Source organism: Hesperophylax consimilis, chromosome 15 (assembly GCF_061612785.1).
Source record: "Hesperophylax consimilis isolate HC1 chromosome 15, BYU_Hcon_1.0, whole genome shotgun sequence".
Lineage (NCBI taxonomy): Eukaryota > Metazoa > Arthropoda > Insecta > Trichoptera > Limnephilidae > Hesperophylax > Hesperophylax consimilis.
The window spans coordinates 278,465-297,287 of NC_142850.1; positions in this window are offsets into that span (position 1 = coordinate 278,465).

An 18,823-nucleotide genomic window follows, 5' to 3' on the forward strand; every position below is an offset into this window, starting at 1 on the left:
ATAGTGATAAGAATCGTTATCCAAATCGAACTCAGTCACAAAATCTCCATTAAGTTGTATTTTTAGAAAAACCATCTTTTTTATTGAGCCTAATTTCAGCCTTGGGTTCGAACTTTGGAAGCAGTTTTTTCAGGTTTTAAGGAACCAAACGGGCTGAAATATTGGAATAGTGATAAGAATCGTTATCCAAATCGAACTCAGTCAAAAAATCTTCATAAAGTTGTCTTTTTAGAAAAACCATCTTTTTTATGGAGCCTAATTTCAGCCTTGGGTTCGCATTTTGTAAGCAGTTTTCTCAGGTTGTATGGGACTAAATTAGCTGATATTTGGGAAAAGTGATTAGAAGCATGGTACAAATCAAAATCAGTCATAAAGTTGTATTTTAAGAAAAATCATGATTTTTACTGACGCTAATTTCAGACTTGGGTTCGAACTTAAGAAGCAGTTTTCTCAGGTTCTATGCGACCAAACTGGCTGAAATTTCGAAATAGTCATAAGAATCGCTAACCAAATTGAATTCAGTCACAAAATCTCCATAAAATTGTATTTTTAGAAAAATTATTATTTTTATGGACGCTAATTTCAGACTTGGGTTCGAACTTTTGAAGCAGTTTTCTCAGGTTCTATGGACCAAATTGGCTGAAATTTAGGAAAAGTGATAAGAAGCATGGTACAAATCGAAATCATTCACAAAATCTCCATAAAGTTGTATTTTTAGAAAAATTATTATGTTTAGTGACGCAAATTTCAGACTTGGGTTCGAACTTTGCAAGCAGTTTTCTCAGGTTTTATGGGACCAAACGGGCTGAAATATTGGAATAGTGATAAGAATCGTTATCCAAATCGAACTCAGTCACAAAATCTCCATTAAGTTGTATTTTAAAAAAACCATCTTTTTTATTGAGCCTAATTTCAGCCTTGGGTTCGAACTTTGGAAGCAGTTTTTTCAGGTTTTAAGGGACCAAACGGGCTGAAATATTGGAATAGTGATAAGAATCGTTATCTAAATCGAACTCAGTCTAAAAATCTTCATAAAGTTGTATTTTAAGAAAAACCATCTTTTTTATGGAGCCTAATTTCAGCCTTGGGTTCGAACTTGGGAAGCAGTTTTCTCAGGTTCTATGGGACCAAACTGGCTGAAATTTTCTAATATTGATAAGAATCGCTAACCAAATTGAATTCAGTCACAAAATCTCCATAAAAAGGTATTTTTAGAAAATTTTTAATTTTTTTGGACGCTAATTTCAGACTTGGGTTCGAACTTTGGAAGCAGTTTTCTCAGGTTCTATGGGACCAAATTGGCTGAAATTTAGGAAAAGTGATAAGAAGCATGGTACAAATCGAAATCAGTCATAAAGTTGTATTTTTAGAAAAATCATGATTTTTACTGACGCTAATTTCAGACTTGGGTTCGAACTTTAGAAGCAGTTTTTTCAGGTTCTATGCGACCAAACTGGCTGAAATTTTGAAATAGTGATAAGAATCGCTATCCAAATCAAATTCAGTCACAAAATCTCCATAATGTTGTATTTTTAAATAAATTATGATTTTTATGGACGCTAATTTCAGACTTGGGTTCTCGAACTTTGGAAGCAGTTTTCTCAGGTTCTATGGGACCAAATTGGCTGAAATTTAGGAAAAGTGATTAGAAGCATGGTACAAATCGAAATCTCCATAAGTTGTATTTTTAGAAAAATCATGATTTTTATGGACGATAATTTCAGACCTGGGTTCGAACTTAAGGAGCAGTTTTCTCAGGTTCTATGGGACCAAACTGGCTGAAATATTGGAGTAGTGATAAGAATCGTTATCCAAATCGAAATCAGTAACAAAATCTCCATTAAGTTGTATTTTAAGAAAAACCATCTTTTTTATTGAGCCTAATTTCAGCCTTGGGTTCGAACTTTGGAAGCAGTTTTTTCAGGTTTTAAGGGACCAAACGGGCTGAAATTTTGTAATAGTGATAAGAATCGCTATCCAAATCGAACTCAGTCACAAAATCTCAATAAAGTTGTAGAAAAATTAAGATTTTTATGGACGCAAATTTCAGACTTGGGTTCAAACTTTAGAAGCCATTTTCTCAGGTTCTATGGAACCAAACGGGCTGAAATATTGGAATAGTGATAAGAATCTTTATCCAAATCGAACTCAGTCACAAAATCTTCATAAAGTTGTCTTTTTAGAAAAACCATCTTTTTTATGGAGCCTAATTTCAGCCTTGGGTTCGCATTTTGTAAGCAATTTTCTCAGGTTGTATGGGACTAAATTGGCTGAAATTTGGGAAAAGTGATTAGAAGCATGGTACAAATCAAAATCAGTCATAAAGTTGTATTTTAAGAAAAATCATGATTTTTACTGACGCTAATTTCAGACTTGGGTTCGAACTTAAGAAGCAGTTTTCTCAGGTTCTATGCGACCAAACTGGCTGAAATTTCGAAATTGTCATAAGAATCGCTAACCAAATTGAATTCAGTCACAAAATCTCCATAAAATTGTATTTTTAGAAAAATTATTATTTTTATGGACGCTAATTTCAGACTTGGGTTCGAACTTTTGAAGCAGTTTTCTCAGGTTCTATGTACCAAATTGGCTGAAATTTAGGAAAAGTGATAAGAAGCATGGTACAAATCGAAATCATTCACAAAATCTCCATAAAGTTGTATTTTTAGAAAAATTATGATGTTTAGTGACGCAAATTTCAGACTTGGGTTCGAACTTTGCAAGCAGTTTTCTCAGGTTTTATGGGACCAAACGGGCTGAAATATTGGAATAGTGATAAGAATCGTTATCCAAATCGAACTCAGTCACAAAATCTCCATTAAGTTGTATTTTAAAAAAACCATCTTTTTTATTGAGCCTAATTTCAGCCTTGGGTTCGAACTTTGGAAGCAGTTTTTTCAGGTTTTAAGGGACCAAACGGGCTGAAATATTGGAATAGTGATAAGAATCGTTATCTAAATCGAACTCAGTCTAAAAATCTTCATAAAGTTGTATTTTAAGAAAAACCATCTTTTTTATGGAGCCTAATTTCAGCCTTGGGTTCGAACTTGGGAAGCAGTTTTCTCAGGTTCTATGGGACCAAACTGGCTGAAATTTTCTAATATTGATAAGAATCGCTAACCAAATTGAATTCAGTCACAAAATCTCCATAAAAAGGTATTTTTAGAAAATTTTTAATTTTTTTGGACGCTAATTTCAGACTTGGGTTCGAACTTTGGAAGCAGTTTTCTCAGGTTCTATGGGACCAAATTGGCTGAAATTTAGGAAAAGTGATAAGAAGCATGGTACAAATCGAAATCAGTCATAAAGTTGTATTTTTAGAAAAATCATGATTTTTACTGACGCTAATTTCAGACTTGGGTTCGAACTTTAGAAGCAGTTTTTTCAGGTTCTATGCGACCAAACTGGCTGAAATTTTGAAATAGTGATAAGAATCGCTATCCAAATCAAATTCAGTCACAAAATCTCCATAATGTTGTATTTTTAAATAAATTATGATTTTTATGGACGCTAATTTCAGACTTGGGTTCTCGAACTTTGGAAGCAGTTTTCTCAGGTTCTATGGGACCAAGTTGGCTGAAATTTAGGAAAAGTGATTAGAAGCATGGTACAAATCGAAATCAGTCATAAAGTTGTATTTTTAGAAAAATCATGATTTTTACTGACGCTAATTTCAGACTTGGGTTCGAACTTTAGAAGCAGTTTTCTCTGGTTCTATGCGACCAAAATGGCTGAAATTTTTGAATAGTGATAAGAATCGATATCCAAATCGAACTCAGTTACAAAATCTCCATAAAGTTGTATTTTTAGAAAAATCATGATTTTTATGGACGCTAATTTCAGACTTGGGTTCGAACTTTAGAAGCAGTTTTCTCAGGTTCTATGGGACCAAACTGGCTGAAATATTGGAATAGTGATAAGAATCGTTATCCAAATCGAACTCAGTCACAAAATCTCCATAAAGTTGTATTTTTAGAAAAACCATCTTTTTTATGGAGGCTAATTTGAGACTTGGGTTCGAACTTTAGAAGCAGTTTTCTCAGGTTCAATGCAACCAAACTGGCTGAAATTTTGAAATAGTGATAAGAATCGCTATCCAAATCGAATTCAGTCACAAAATCTCCATAAACTTGTCTTTTTAGAAAAACCAAATTTTTTATGGAGCCTAATTCCAGCCTTGGGTTCGAACTTTGGAAGCAGTTTTATCAGGTTTTAAGGGACCAAACGGGCTGAAATATTGGAATAGTGATAAGAATCGTTATCCAAATCGAACTCAGTCAAAAAATCTTCATAAAAATGTCTTTTTAGAATAACCATCTTTTTTATGGAGCCTTATTTCAGCCTTGGGTTCGAACTTTGTAAGCAGTTTTCTCAGGTTGTATGGGACTAAATTGGCTGAAATTAAGGAAAAGTGATAAGAAGCATGGGACAAATCGAAATCAGTTACAAATCTCCATAAAGTTGTATTTTTAGAAAAATTATGATTTTTATGGACGCAAATTTCAGACTTGGGTTCGAACTTTGAAAGCAGTTTTCTCAGGTTTTATGGGACCAAACTGGCTGAAATTTTCTAATATTGATAAGAATCGCTAACCAAATTGAATTCAGTCACAAAATCTCCATAAATATGTATTTTTAGAAAATTTTTAATTTTTTTGGACGCTAATTTCAGACTTGGGTTCGAACTTTGGAAGCAGTTTTCTCAGGTTCTATGGGACCAAATTGGCTGAAATTTAGGAAAAGTGATAAGAAGCATGGTACAAATCGAAATCAGTCACAAAATCTCCATAAAATTGTATTTTTAGAAAAATTATTATTTTTATGGACGCTTATATCAGACTTGGGTTCGAAATTTGGAAGCAGTTTTCTCAGGTTCTATGGGACCAAACTGGCTGAAATTTTGTAATAGTGATAAGAATCGCAATCAAAATCGAACTCAGTCACAAAATCTCCATAAAGTCGTATTTTTAGAAAAATTATGATTTTTATGGACGCTAATTTCAGACTTGGGTTCGAACTTTAAAAGCAGTTTTCTCAGGTTCTATGCGACCAAACTGGCTGAAATTTCGAAATAGTCATAAGAATCGCTAACCAAATTGAATTCAGTCACAAAATCTCCATAAAATTTTATTTTAAGAAAAATTATTATTTTGATGGACGCTAATTTCAGACTTGGGTTCGAACTTTTGAAGCAGTTTTGTCAGGTTCTATGGACCAAATTGGCTGAAATTTAGGAAAAGTTATTAGAAGCATGGTACAAATTGAAATCAGTCATAAAATCTCCATAAAAATGTATTTTTAGAAAAATTATGATTTTTAGTGACGCAAATTTCAGACTTGGGTTCGAACTTTGCAAGCAGTTTTCTCAGGTTTTAAGGGACCAAACGGGCTGAAATATTGGAATAGTGATAAGAATCGTTATCCAAATCGAACTCAGTCAAAAATTCTCATAAAGTTGTCTTTTTAGAAAAACCATCTTTTTTATGGAGCCTTATTTCAGCCTTGGGTTCGAACTTTGTAAGCAGTTTTCTCAGGTTGTATGGGACTAAATTGGCAGAAATTAAGGAAAAGTGATAAGAAGCATGGTACAAATCGAAATCAGTTACAAATCTCCATAAAGTTGTATTTTTAGAAAAATTATGATTTTTATGGACGCTAATTTCAGACTTGGGTTCGAAATTTAGAAGCAGTTTTCTCAGGTTCTTTGCGACCAAACTGGCTGAAATTTCGAAATAGTCATAAGAATCGCTAACCAAATTGAATTCAGTCACAAAATCTCCATAAAATTTTATTTTAAGAAAAATTATCATTTTGATGGACGCTAATTTCAAACTTGGGTTCGAACTTTTGAAGCAGTTTTGTCAGGTTCTATGGACCAAATAGGCTGAAATTTAGGAAAAAGGATAAGAAGCATGGTACAAATCGAAATCATTCACAAAATCTCCATAAAGTTGTATTTTTAGAAAAATTATGATTTTTAGTGACCCAAATTTCAGACTTGGGTTCGAACTTTGCAAGCAGTTTTCTCAGGTTTTAAGGGACCAAACGGGCTGAAATATTGGAATAGTGATAAGAATCGTTATCCAAATCGAACTCAGTCACAAAATCTTCATAAAGTTGTCTTTTTAGAAAAACCATCTTTTTTATGGAGCCTAATTCCAGCCTTGGGTTCCAACTTTGTAAGCAGTTTTCTCAGGTTGTATGGGACTAAATTGGCTGAAATTAAGGAAAAGTGATAAGAAGCATGGTACAAATCGAAATCAGTTACAAATCTCCATAAAGTTGTATTTTTAGAAAAATTATGATTTTTATGGACGCTAATTTCAGACTTGGGTTCGAACTTTAGAAGCAGTTTTCTTAGGTTCTATGGGACCAAACTGGCTGAAATATTGGAATAGTGATAAGAATCGATATCCAAATTGAACTCAGTCACAAAATCTCCATAAAGTTGTATTTTTAGAAAAATCATGATTTTTATGGACGCTAATTTCAGACTTGGGTTCGAACTTTAGAAGCAGTTTTTTCAGGTTCTATGGGACCAAACTGGCTGAAATATTGCAATAAAGATAAGAATCGTTATCCAAATCGAACTCAGTCACAAAATCTCCATAAAGTTGTATTTTTAGAAAAAACATCTTTTTTATGGAGGCTAATTTGAGACTTGGGTACGAACTTTAGAAGCAGTTTTCTCAGGTTCTATGCAACCAAACTGGCTGAAATTTTGAAATAGTGATAAGAATCGCTATCCAAATCGAATTCAGTCACAAAATCTCCATAAAAAGGTATTTTTTGAAAATTTTTAATTGTTTTGGACGCTAATTTCAGACTTGGGTTCGAACTTTGGAAGCAGTTTTCTCAGGTTCTATGGGACCAAATTGGCTGAAATTTAGGAAAAGTGATAAGAAGCATGGTACAAATCGAAATCAGTCATAAAGTTGTATTTTTAGAAAAATCATGATTTTTACTGACGCTAATTTCAGACTTGGGTTCGAACTTTAGAAGCAGTTTTTTCAGGTTCTATGCGACCAAACTGGCTGAAATTTGAAAAATAGTGATAAGAATCGCTATCCAAATCAAATTCAGTCACAAAATCTCCATAATGTTGTATTTTTAAATAAATTATGATTTTTATGGACGCTTATTTCAGACTTGGGTTCTCGAACTTTGGAAGCAGTTTTCTCAGGTTCTATGGGACCAAATTGGCTGAAATTTAGGAAAAGTGATTAGAAGCATGGTACAAATCGAAATCAGTCATAAAGTTGTATTTTTAGAAAAATCATGATTTTTACTGACGCTAATTTCAGACTTGGGTTCGAACTTTAGAAGCAGTTTTCTCTGGTTCTATGCGACCAAAATGGCTGAAATTTTTGAATAGTAATAAGAATCGATATCCAAATCGAACTCAGTTACAAAATCTCCATAAAGTTGTATTTTTAGAAAAATCATGATTTTTATGGACGCTAATTTCATACTTGGGTTCGAACTTTAGAAGCAGTTTTCTCAGGTTCTATGGGACCAAACTGGCTGAAATATTGGAATAGTGATAAGAATCGTTATCCAAATCGAACTCAGTCACAAAATCTCCATAAAGTTGTATTTTTAGAAAAACCTTCTTTTTATGGAGGCTAATTTGAGACTTGGGTTCGAACTTTAGAAGCAGTTTTCTCAGGTTCAATGCAACCAAACTGGCTGAAATTTTGAAATAGTGATAAGAATCGCTATCCAAATCGAATTCAGTCACAAAATCTCCATAAACTTGTCTTTTTAGAAAAACAATCTTTTTTATGGAGCCTAATTCCAGCCTTGGGTTCGAACTTTGGAAGCAGTTTTATCAGGTTTTAAGGGACCAAACGGGCTGAAATATTGGAATAGTGATAAGAATCGTTATCCAAATCGAACTCAGTCAAAAAATCTCCATAAAGTTGTATTTTTAGAAAAACCTTCTTTTTTATGGACGCTAATTTCAGACTTGGGTTCTCGAACTTTGGAAGCAGTTTTCTCAAGTTCTATGGGACCAAATTGGCTGAAATTTAGGAAAAGTGATTTAGAAGCATGGTACAAATCGAAATGAGTCATAAAGTTAAATCGAACTCAGTTACAAAATCTCCATAAAGTTGTATTTTTAGAAAAATCATGATTTTTATGGACGCTAATTTCAGACTTGGGTTCGAACTTTAGAAGCAGTTTTTTCAGGTTCTATGGGACCAAACTGACTGAAATATTGGAATAGTGATAAGAATCGTTATCCAAATCGAACTCAGTCACAAAATCTCCATAAAGTTGTATTTTTAGAAAAACCATCTTTTTTATGGAGGCTAATTGGAGACTTGGGTTCGAACTTTAGAAGCAGTTTTCTCAGGTTCTATGCGACCAAAATGGCTGAAATTTTTGAATAGTGATAAGAATCGATATCCAAATCGAACTCAGTTACAAAATCTCCATAAAGTTGTATTTTTAGGAAAATCATGATTTTTATGGACGCTAATTTCAGACATGGGTTCGAACTTTAGAAGCAGTTTTTTCAGGTTCTATGGGACCAAACTGGCTGAAATATTGGAATAAAGATAAGAATCGTTATCCAAATCGAACTCAGTCACAAAATCTCCATAAAGTTGTACTTTTAGAAAAACCATCTTTTTTATGGAGGCTAATTTGAGACTTGGGTACGAACTTTAGAAGCAGTTTTCTCAGGTTCTATGCAACCAAACTGGCTGAAATTTTGAAATAGTGATAAGAATCGCTATACAAATCGAATTCAGTCACAAAATCTCCATAAAGTTCTCTTTTTAGAAAAACCATCATTTTTATGGAGCTTTTCCAGCCTTGGGATCCGACTTTGGAAGCAGTTTTCCCAGGTCGTATGGGACTAAATTGGCTGAAATTAAGGAAAAGTGATAAGAAGCATGGGACAAATCGAAATCAGTTACAAATCTCCATAAAGTTGTATTTTTAGAAAAATTATGATTTTTATGGACGCAAATTTCAGACTTGGGTTCGAACTTTGAAAGCAGTTTTCTCAGGTTTTATGGGACCAAACGGGCTGAAATATTGGAATAGTGATAAGAATCGTTAACCAAATCGAACTCAGTCACAAAATCTTCATAAAGTTTTATTTTAAGAAAAACCATCTTTTTTATGGAGCCTAATTTCAGCCTTGGGTTCAAATTTGGGAAGCAGTTTTTTCAGGTTCTATGGGACCAAACTGGCTGAAATTTTCTAATATTGATAAGAATCGCTAACCAAATTGAATTCAGTCACAAAATCTCCATAAAGTTGTATTTTTAGAAAATTTTTAATTTTTTTGGACGCTAATTTCAGACTTAGGTTCGAACTTTGGAAGCAGTTTTCTCAGGTTCTATGGGACCAAATTGGCTGAAATTTAGGAAAAGTGATAAGAAGCATGGTACAAATCGAAATCAGTCACAAAATCTCCATAAAATTGTATTTTTAGAAAAATTATGATTTTTATGGACGCTAATTTCAGACTTGGGTTCGAACTTTAAAAGCAGTTTTCTCAGGTTCTATGCGACCAAACTGGCTGAAATTTCGAAATAGTCATAAGAATCGCTAACCAAATTGAATTCAGTCACAAAATCTCCATAAAATTTTATTTTAAGAAAAATTATTATTTTGATGGACGCTAATTTCAGACTTGGGTTCGAACTTTTGAAGCAGTTTTGTCAGGTTCTATGGACCAAATTGGCTGAAATTTAGGAAAAGTTATTAGAAGCATGGTACAAATCGAAATCAGTCATAAAATCTCCATAAAAATGTATTTTTAGAAAAATTATGATTTTTAGTGACGCAAATTTCAGACTTGGGTTCGAACTTTGCAAGCAGTTTTCTCAGGTTTTAAGGGACCAAACGGGCTGAAATATTGGAATAGTGATAAGAATCGTTATCCAAATCGAACTCAGTCAAAAAATTCTCATAAAGTTGTCTTTTTAGAAAAACCATCTTTTTTATGGAGCCTTATTTCAGCCTTGGGTTCGAACTTTGTAAGCAGTTTTCTCAGGTTGTATGGGACTAAATTGGCTGAAATTAAGGAAAAGTGATAAGAAGCATGGTACAAATCGAAATCAGTTACAAATCTCCATAAAGTTGTATTTTTAGAAAAATTATGATTTTTATGGACGCTAATTTCAGACTTGGGTTCGAAATTTAGAAGCAGTTTTCTTAGGTTCTATGGGACCAAACTGGCTGAAATATTGGAATAGTGATAAGAATCGATATCCAAATTGAACTCAGTCACAAAATCTCCATAAAGTTGTATTTTTAGAAAAACCATCTTTTTTATGGAGGCTAATTTGAGACTTGGGTACGAACTTTAGAAGCAGTTTTCTCAGGTTCTATGCAACCAATCTGGCTGAAATTTTGAAATAGTGATAAGATTCGCTATCCAAATCGAATTCAGTCACAAAATCTCCATAAAGTTCTCTTTTTATAAAAACCATCATTTTTATGGAGCTTTTCCAGCCATGGGATCCGACTTTGGAAGCAGTTTTCTCAGGTCGTATGGGACTAAATTGGCTGAAATTAAGGAAAAGTGATAAGAAGCATGGGACAAATCGAAATCAGTTACAAATCTCCATAAAGTTGTATTTTTAGAAAAATTATGATTTTTATGGACGCACATTTCAGACTTGGGTTCGAACTTTGAAAGCAGTTTTCTCAGGTTTTATGGGACCAAACGGGCTGAAATATTGGAATAGTGATAAGAATCGTTAACCAAATCGAACTCAGTCACAAAATCTTCATAAAGTTTAATTTTAAGAAAAACCATCTTTTTTATGGAGCCTAATTTCAGCCTTGGGTTCAAACTTGGGAAGCAGTTTTCTCAGGTTCTATGGGACCAAACTGGCTGAAATTTTCTAATATTGATAAGAATCGCTAACCAAATTGAATTCAGTCACAAAATCTCCATAAAGTTGTATTTTTAGAAAATTTTTAATTTTTTTGGACGCTAATTTCAGATAAAATAAAATAAAATACTTTTTTGTTTTAAAACCACGATATTTATTAATTTAAGAACCGACCGGTTTCGCTTTACTTAAGCATCATCAGGGTACCCTGATGATGCTTAAGTAAAGCGAAACCGGTCGGTTCTTAAATTAATAAATATCGTGGTTTTAAAACAAAAAAGTATTTTATTTTATTAAATATGTCAAACCACAAAGTGATTGCTTTCTACAATAATAGCTAATTTCAGACTTGGGTTCGAACTTTGGAAGCAGTTTTCTCAGGTTCTATGGGACCAAATTGGCTGAAATTTAGGAAAAGTGATAAGAAGCATGGTACAAATCGAAATCAGTCACAAAATCTCCATAAAATTGTATTTTTAGAAAAATTATTATTTTTATGGACGCTTATTTCAGACTTGGGTTCGAAATTTGGAAGCAGTTTTCTCAGGTTCTATGGGACCAAACTGGCTGAAATTTTGTAATAGTGATAAGAATCGCAATAAAAATCGAACTCAGTCACAAAATCTCCATAAAGTCGTATTTTTAGAAAAATTATGATTTTTATGTACGCTAATTTCAGACTTGGGTTCGAACTTTAGAAGCAGTTTTCTCAGGTTCTATGCGACCAAACTGGCTGAAATTTCGAAATAGTCATAAGAATCGCTAACCAAATTAAATTCAGTCACAAAATCTCCATAAAATTTTATTTTAAGAAAAATTATTATTTTGATGGACGCTAATTTCAGACTTGGGTTCGAACTTTTGAAGCAGTTTTGTCAGGTTCTATGGACCAAATAGGCTGAAATTTAGGAAAAAGGATAAGAAGCATGGTACAAATCGAAATCATTCACAAAATCTCCATAAAGTTGTATTTTTAGAAAAATTATGATTTTTATGGACGCTAATTTCAGACTTGGGTTCGAAATTTAGAAGCAGTTTTCTCAGGTTCTATGCGACCAAACTGGCTGAAATTTCGAAATAGTCATAAGAATCGCTAACCAAATTGAATTCAGTCACAAAATCTCCATAAAATTTTATTATAAGAAAAATTATTATTTTGATGGACGCTAATTTCAGACTTGGGTTCGAACTTTTGAAGCAGTTTTGTCAGGTTCTATGGACCAAATAGGCTGAAATTTAGGAAAAAGGATAAGAAGCATGGTACAAATCGAAATCATTCACAAAATCTCCATAAAGTTGTATTTTTAGAAAAATTATGATTTTTAGTGACCCAAATTTCAGACTTGGGTTCGAACTTTGCAAGCAGTGTTCTCAGGTTTTAAGGGACCAAACGGGCTGAAATATTGGAATAGTGATAAGAATCGTTATCCAAATCGAACTCAGTCACAAAATCTTCATAAAGTTGTCTTTTTAGAAAAACCATCTTTTTTATGGAGCCTAATTCCAGCCTTGGGTTCCAACTTTGTAAGCAGTTTTCTCAGGTTGTATGGGACTAAATTGGCTGAAATTAAGGAAAAGTGATAAGAAGCATGGTACAAATCGAAATCAGTTACAAATCTCCATAAAGTTGTATTTTTAGAAAAATTATGATTTTTATGGACGCTAATTTCAGACTTGGGTTCGAACTTTAGAAGCAGTTTTCTTAGGTTCTATGGGACCAAACTGGCTGAAATATTGGAATAGTGATAAGAATCGATATCCAAATTGAACTCAGTCACAAAATCTCCATAAAGTTGTATTTTTAGAAAAATCATGATTTTTATGGACGCTAATTTCAGACTTGGGTTCGAACTTTAGAAGCAGTTTTTTCAGGTTCTATGGGACCAAACTGGCTGAAATATTGGAATAAAGATAAGAATCGTTATCCAAATCGAACTCAGTCACAAAATCTCCATAAAGTTGTATTTTTAGAAAAACCATCTTTTTTATGGAGGCTAATTTGAGACTTAGGTACGAACTTTAGAAGCAGTTTTCTCAGGTTCGATGCAACCAAACTGGCTGAAATTTTGAAATAGTGATAAGAATCGCTATCCAAATCGAATTCAGTCACAAAATCTCCATAAAGTTCTCTTTTTAGAAAAACCATCATTTTTATGGAGCTTTTCCAGCCATGGGATCCGACTTTGGAAGCAGTTTTCTCAGGTCGTATGGGACTAAATTGGCTGAAATTAAGGAAAAGTGATAAGAAGCATGGGACAAATCGAAATCAGTTACAAATCTCCATAAAGTTGTATTTTTAGAAAAATTATGATTTTTATGGACGCACATTTCAGACTTGGGTTCGAACTTTGAAAGCAGTTTTCTCAGGTTTTATGGGACCAAACGGGCTGAAATATTGGAATAGTGATAAGAATCGTTAACCAAATCGAACTCAGTCACAAAATCTTCATAAAGTTTAATTTGAAGAAAAACCATCTTTTTTATGGAGCCTAATTTCAGCCTTGGGTTCAAACTTGGGAAGCAGTTTTCTCAGGTTCTATGGGACCAAACTGGCTGAAATTTTCTAATATTGATAAGAATCGCTAACCAAATTGAATTCAGTCACAAAATCTCCATAAAGTTGTATTTTTAGAAAATTTTTAATTTTTTTGGACGCTAATTTCAGATAAAATAAAATAAAATACTTTTTTGTTTTAAAACCACGATATTTATTAATTTAAGAACCGACCGGTTTCGCTTTACTTAAGCATCATCAGGGTACCCTGATGATGCTTAAGTAAAGCGAAACCGGTCGGTTCTTAAATTAATAAATATCGTGGTTTTAAAACAAAAAAGTATTTTATTTTATTAAATATGTCAAACCACAAAGTGATTGCTTTCTACAATAATAGCTAATTTCAGACTTGGGTTCGAACTTTGGAAGCAGTTTTCTCAGGTTCTATGGGACCAAATTGGCTGAAATTTAGGAAAAGTGATAAGAAGCATGGTACAAATCGAAATCAGTCACAAAATCTCCATAAAATTGTATTTTTAGAAAAATTATTATTTTTATGGACGCTTATTTCAGACTTGGGTTCGAAATTTGGAAGCAGTTTTCTCAGGTTCTATGGGACCAAACTGGCTGAAATTTTGTAATAGTGATAAGAATCGCAATAAAAATCGAACTCAGTCACAAAATCTCCATAAAGTCGTATTTTTAGAAAAATTATGATTTTTATGTACGCTAATTTCAGACTTGGGTTCGAACTTTAGAAGCAGTTTTCTCAGGTTCTATGCGACCAAACTGGCTGAAATTTCGAAATAGTCATAAGAATCGCTAACCAAATTAAATTCAGTCACAAAATCTCCATAAAATTTTATTTTAAGAAAAATTATTATTTTGATGGACGCTAATTTCAGACTTGGGTTCGAACTTTTGAAGCAGTTTTGTCAGGTTCTATGGACCAAATAGGCTGAAATTTAGGAAAAAGGATAAGAAGCATGGTACAAATCGAAATCATTCACAAAATCTCCATAAAGTTGTATTTTTAGAAAAATTATGATTTTTATGGACGCTAATTTCAGACTTGGGTTCGAAATTTAGAAGCAGTTTTCTCAGGTTCTATGCGACCAAACTGGCTGAAATTTCGAAATAGTCATAAGAATCGCTAACCAAATTGAATTCAGTCACAAAATCTCCATAAAATTTTATTATAAGAAAAATTATTATTTTGATGGACGCTAATTTCAGACTTGGGTTCGAACTTTTGAAGCAGTTTTGTCAGGTTCTATGGACCAAATAGGCTGAAATTTAGGAAAAAGGATAAGAAGCATGGTACAAATCGAAATCATTCACAAAATCTCCATAAAGTTGTATTTTTAGAAAAATTATGATTTTTAGTGACCCAAATTTCAGACTTGGGTTCGAACTTTGCAAGCAGTGTTCTCAGGTTTTAAGGGACCAAACGGGCTGAAATATTGGAATAGTGATAAGAATCGTTATCCAAATCGAACTCAGTCACAAAATCTTCATAAAGTTGTCTTTTTAGAAAAACCATCTTTTTTATGGAGCCTAATTCCAGCCTTGGGTTCCAACTTTGTAAGCAGTTTTCTCAGGTTGTATGGGACTAAATTGGCTGAAATTAAGGAAAAGTGATAAGAAGCATGGTACAAATCGAAATCAGTTACAAATCTCCATAAAGTTGTATTTTTAGAAAAATTATGATTTTTATGGACGCTAATTTCAGACTTGGGTTCGAACTTTAGAAGCAGTTTTCTTAGGTTCTATGGGACCAAACTGGCTGAAATATTGGAATAGTGATAAGAATCGATATCCAAATTGAACTCAGTCACAAAATCTCCATAAAGTTGTATTTTTAGAAAAATCATGATTTTTATGGACGCTAATTTCAGACTTGGGTTCGAACTTTAGAAGCAGTTTTTTCAGGTTCTATGGGACCAAACTGGCTGAAATATTGGAATAAAGATAAGAATCGTTATCCAAATCGAACTCAGTCACAAAATCTCCATAAAGTTGTATTTTTAGAAAAACCATCTTTTTTATGGAGGCTAATTTGAGACTTAGGTACGAACTTTAGAAGCAGTTTTCTCAGGTTCGATGCAACCAAACTGGCTGAAATTTTGAAATAGTGATAAGAATCGCTATCCAAATCGAATTCAGTCACAAAATCTCCATAAAGTTCTCTTTTTAGAAAAACCATCATTTTTATGGAGCTTTTCCAGCCATGGGATCCGACTTTGGAAGCAGTTTTCTCAGGTCGTATGGGACTAAATTGGCTGAAATTAAGGAAAAGTGATAAGAAGCATGGGACAAATCGAAATCAGTTACAAATCTCCATAAAGTTGTATTTTTAGAAAAATTATGATTTTTATGGACGCACATTTCAGACTTGGGTTCGAACTTTGAAAGCAGTTTTCTCAGGTTTTATGGGACCAAACGGGCTGAAATATTGGAATAGTGATAAGAATCGTTAACCAAATCGAACTCAGTCACAAAATCTTCATAAAGTTTAATTTGAAGAAAAACCATCTTTTTTATGGAGCCTAATTTCAGCCTTGGGTTCAAACTTGGGAAGCAGTTTTCTCAGGTTCTATGGGACCAAACTGGCTGAAATTTTCTAATATTGATAAGAATCGCTAACCAAATTGAATTCAGTCACAAAATCTCCATAAAGTTGTATTTTTAGAAAATTTTTAATTTTTTTGGACGCTAATTTCAGATAAAATAAAATAAAATACTTTTTTGTTTTAAAACCACGATATTTATTAATTTAAGAACCGATGATGCTTAAGTAAAGCGAAACCGGTCGGTTCTTAAATTAATAAATATCGTGGTTTTAAAACAAAAAAGTATTTTATTTTATTAAATATGTCAAACCACAAAGTGATTGCTTTCTACAATAATAGCTAATTTCAGACTTGGGTTCGAACTTTGGAAGCAGTTTTCTCAGGTTCTTTGGGACCAAATTGGCTGAAATTTAGGAAAAGTGATAAGAAGCATGGTACAAATCGAAATCAGTCACAAAATCTCCATAAAATTGTATTTTTAGAAAAATTATTATTTTTATGGACGCTTATTTCAGACTTGGGGTCGAAATTTGGAAGCAGTTTTCTCAGGTTCTATGGGACCAAACTGGCTGAAATTTTGTAATAGTGATAAGAATCGCAATCAAAATCGAACTCAGTCACAAAATCTCCATAAAGTCGTATTTTTAGAAAAATTATGATTTTTATGGACGCTAATTTCAGACTTGGGTTCGAACTTTAGAAGCAGTTTTCTCAGGTTCTATGCGACCAAACTGGCTGAAATTTCGAAATAGTCATAAGAATCGCTAACCAAATTGAATTCAGTCACAAAATCTCCATAAAATTTTATTTTAAGAAAAATTATTATTTTGATGGACGCTAATTTCAGACTTGGGTTCAAACTTTTGAAGCAGTTTTGTCAGGTTCTATGGACCAAATTGGCTGAAATTTAGGAAAAGTTATTAGAAGCATGGTACAAATCGAAATCAGTCATAAAATCTCCATAAAAATGTATTTTTAGAAAAATTATGATTTTTAGTGACGCAAATTTCAGACTTGGGTTCGAACTTTGCAAGCAGTTTTCTCATGTTTTAAGGGACCAAACGGGCTGAAATATTGGAATAGTGATAAGAATCGTTATCCAAATCGAACTCAGTCAAAAAATTCTCATAAAGTTGTCTTTTTAGAAAAACCATCTTTTTTATGGAGCCTTATTTCAGCCTTGGGTTCGAACTTTGTAAGCAGTTTTCTCAGGTTGTATGGGACTAAATTGGCTGAAATTAAGGAAAAGTGATAAGAAGCATGGTACAAATCGAAATCAGTTACAAATCTCCATAAAGTTGTATTTTTAGAAAAATTATGATTTTTATGGACGCTAATTTCAGACTTGGGTTCGAAATTTAGAAGCAGTTTTCTCAGGTTCTATGCGACCAAACTGGCTGAAATTTCGAAATAGTCATAAGAATCGCTAACCAAATTGAATTCAGTCACAAAATCTCCATAAAATTTTATTTTAAGAAAAATTATTATTTTGATGGACGCTAATTTCAGACTTGGGTTCGAACTTTTGAAGCAGTTTTGTCAGGTTCTATGGACCAAATAGGCTGAAATTTAGGAAAAAGGATAAGAAGCATGGTACAAATCGAAATCATTCACAAAATCTCCATAAAGTTGTATTTTTAGAAAAATTATGATTTTTAGTGACCCAAATTTCAGACTTGGGTTCGAACTTTGCAAGCAGTTTTCTCAGGTTTTAAGGGACCAAACGGGCTGAAATATTGGAATAGTGATAAGAATCGTTATCCAAATCGAACTCAGTCACAAAATCTTCATAAAGTTGTCTTTTTAGAAAAACCATCTTTTTTATGGAGCCTAATTCCAGCCTTGGGTTCCAACTTTGTAAGCAGTTTTCTCAGGTTGTATGGGACTAAATTGGCTGAAATTAAGGAAAAGTGATAAGAAGCATGGTACAAATCGAAATCAGTTACAAATCTCCATAAAGTTGTATTTTTAGAAAAATTATGATTTTTATGGACGCTAATTTCAGACTTGGGTTCGAACTTTAGAAGCAGTTTTCTTAGGTTCTATGGGACCAAACTGGCTGAAATATTGGAATAGTGATAAGAATCGATATCCAAATTGAACTCAGTCACAAAATCTCCATAAAGTTGTATTTTTAGAAAAATCATGATTTTTATGGACGCTAATTTCAGACTTGGGTTCGAACTTTAGAAGCAGTTTTTTCAGGTTCTATGGGACCAAACTGGCTGAAATATTGGAATAAAGATAAGAATCGTTATCCAAATCGAACTCAGTCACAAAATCTCCATAAAGTTGTATTTTTAGAAAAACCATCTTTTTTATGGAGGCTAATTTGAGACTTAGGTACGAACTTAAGAAGCAGTTTTCTCAGGTTCTATGCAACCAAACTGGCTGAAATTTTGAAATAGTGATTTTTATGGACGCACGTTTCAGACTTGGGTTCGAACTTTGAAAGCAGTTTTCTTTATGGGACCAAACGGGCTGAAATATTGGAATAGTGATAAGAATCGTTAACCAAATCGAACTCAGTCACAAAATCTTCATAAAGTTTAATTTTAAGAAAAACCATCTTTTTTATGGAGCCTAATTTCAGCCTTGGGTTCAAACTTGGGAAGCAGTTTTCTCAGGTTCTATGGGACCAAACTGGCTGAAATTTTCTAATATTGATAAGAATCGCTAACCAAATTGAATTCAGTCACAAAATCTCCATAAAGTTGTATTTTTAGAAAATTTTTAATTTTTTTGGACGCTAATTTCAGATAAAATAAAATAAAATACTTTTTTGTTTTAAAACCACGATATTTATTAATTTAAGAACCGACCGGTTTCGCTTTACTTAAGCATCATCAGGGTACAAATTAATACTAGTATTAATTTGTACCCTGATGATGCTT